We start from the raw sequence: 2,993 nt of genomic DNA on the forward strand, positions 1-2,993 counted from the left end.
CTAAGTCACGTCCTTACGTGGCCTGCAACCTTTCCTTAGGCCTCAAGCGTATCTCAACCGAAGGGACCATTGACACGAATCAGCCCGCGTACTAAGTCACGTCCTTACGTGGCCCGCAACCTTTCCTTAGGCCTCAAGCGTATCTCAACCGAAGGGACCATCGACACGAATCAGCCCGCGTACTAAGTCACGTCCTTACGTGGCCCGCAACCTTTCCTTAGGCCTCAAGCGTATCTCAACCGAAGGGACCAGCAACCGAAGGGACCATTGACACGAATCAGCCCGCGTACTAAGTCACGTCCTTCCGTGGCCCGCAACCTTTCCTTAGGCCTCAAGCGTATCTCAACCGAAGGGACCGGCAACCGAAGGGACCATTGACACGAATCAGCCCGCGTACTAAGTCACGTCCTTCCGTGGCCCGTAACCTTTCCTTAGGCATCAAGCGTATCTCAACCGAAGGGACCAGCAACCGAAGGGGAAACACATTCCCACACCAACACGAATCAGCCCGCGTACTGAACCACGTCAAGAAAACCCGTCGTGCCGCCTGAGCGGGTAGTCGGGGATCACAAGACGCAGCATTTCCTTAGGCCTCAAGCATACCGTCAACCGTCAACCGTCAACCGAAAGGGGCATTGGGAGCAACCGAAGGGACGTTCCCCCAGACGAATCACCGTAGGCCAAGCTGACTAGGAAGGGCCCACTCATCGTCTGGTAGGGCCGACCAGCCACCGGAAAAAACCGATCGCCGGCGATGGCCCACGGGATGGCATTCAACGTGATGGAGGGTAGTCACCCCTCACACGCATAACGCCCATGCCTGGGCGAGGGGGTGCTGGCCATGCCAGCCCAAGGCTCCCAAACTCTTTCCCCCTATAATAGATAAAGAGATTTTTCCCTTGTGACCCTAGGGGACACCCAAATGCAAGTTAAGTTATACTAGTTTTTCCATGGACCAAAACTCACCTTTATTTGTAACATAATGTCATTTTTATGACTTGTATTGTTGGAACATATATTAAAGAAATTTTAGAAGCTGAAATTTTGAAAAAAAAAAACTTGTAAGTATTTTATTTTAATTAAATAAGGCCGAAAAACGCGAAATTAATAAAAAATAGTAAATAGTGTCAATAAATCATGAAAAATTAGGAGACACTTGAGAAAATATATATAAAGACATTGGTTTAGTTAAAAAAAATTTTTTCATTAAAAAAAGTATTTTATTTTTTTTTTCCGTTAAATTGGTGAAATAAAGGGAAAAATAATAAAAAATAGTAAAAAGTGTCAATAGATCATGAAAAATTAGGAGACACTTGAGAAAAAATATACAAATAGATTGGTTTAGTTAAAAATATTAATTTCATTAAAAAAATATTTTATTTTTTTTTTTCCGTTAAATTGGTGAAAAATAGTGAAAAATGGATAAAAAATTGTAAAAATCTTGAAAAAATGGGAGGCTTGTTGGAAAGATATTATGAGTGAGAGTCATTGATATTATTTTCAAAAATGGGTAAAAATAAATTTTTGAATGATATAAGAGGCTAAAAGGGAGTATTTTTTATCAACTTACATTGAACTCCTTTACCACAATCTCCCTTACAAACCATAGTAATGAGAATCATTGGTATTAAGTTTGAATGATGTTTTTGATCACCTTGCAACGAACTCCCTTAAAAGCCATAATCATTAGGGGGGTCTCATGGCTCATTCTTGGCTCGGGGCTCGGGGCGAGGCTCCGGCCATGGCTCAAGGCTACCACATTGCTCCTATACCACAATCTCCCTTACAAACCATAGTAATGAGAATCATTGATATTAAGTTTGAATGATGTTTTCGATCACGTTGCAATGAACTCCCTTACAAGCCATAATCACAAGGGGGGGGTCTCATGGCTCACGGCTCGGGGTGAGGCTCTATGCTACCACCTTCTTTCCCATGGGCCATAGCGTCTTTCGTACCGCATGGCCCGAAAACCTTCACAGCACCTTGAGAGCTCACATTATATTATAACCATCCATATAGGTGCTCAGGTGCTCAAGGTGCTAAAGTGCTTAAGTGCTAAAGTGCTTAAGTGCTTAAGTGCCTTAGCGCCTTAGCGCCTAGCGCGCGCGCGTGCGTGTGTATCATTAGATTAGAAGGGTGGATTTTTCAAGATCCCCCGGCTCACTCGGGCCAAGCATATCGTTCTTGATCTCGTAGCAATGCCCACGTCTCACGAGTCGAGCGTTCCCTTCCTCGGCGCACGTGCGTGGGCCCACGGCCCACGGGTCGGCCCGCGGGGTCACGGCCCGCGGGTCGGGTCGGGGGCGAGGCTCCGGCCATGGCTCCATGCCTACCACATGCCCAGTCGATGGCACCTTGGGCCCCAACCCTCAACTATAACCTTCCCCCTATAATAGATAAAGAGATTTTTCCCTTGTGACCCTAGGGGACACCCAAATGAGAGTTAAGTTATACTAGTTTTTCCATGGACCAAAACTCACCTTTGTTTGCAACATATTGTCTTTTTTATGACTTGTATTGTTTATATATACCTTCAAGAACATTTTTGAGTCTCGTGGCCCACGGCCCGCGGCCCGCGGCTCACGGCTTTTGATTCGTGGCTCACGGGTCAGGCTCAGGGCGAGGCTCCGGCCATGGCTCAAGACTATCGTCCTGCCTCCCTTGGGTCATCGGACTCGGGTCAAGCACTTCCTTTTTGGGCTCGTAGCAGATCCCAAGGCCCACCGCTCGGGCGTTCGAACCCCGGCTCACCTTTGTCGGCCCACGGCCCGCGGCTCGGGGCGAGGCTCCGGCCATGGCTCCATGCTACCAATTTCCCTACCTTACCTCCTCGGGCTCGGGTCATGCACTACCTTTTTGAGCCCGTGGCCAATCCCACGGCTCCCGGCTCGGGCGTTCCTACCCCAGCTCGGGTGGGCCGGGCGTTCGAGCCTCGGCTCACGGCCCGCGGCTCGGGGCGAGGCTCCGGCCATGGCTCCATGCTACCAATT

This window comes from Amaranthus tricolor, chromosome 8 (assembly GCF_026212465.1).
Source record: "Amaranthus tricolor cultivar Red isolate AtriRed21 chromosome 8, ASM2621246v1, whole genome shotgun sequence".
Classification (NCBI taxonomy): Eukaryota; Viridiplantae; Streptophyta; class Magnoliopsida; order Caryophyllales; family Amaranthaceae; genus Amaranthus; species Amaranthus tricolor.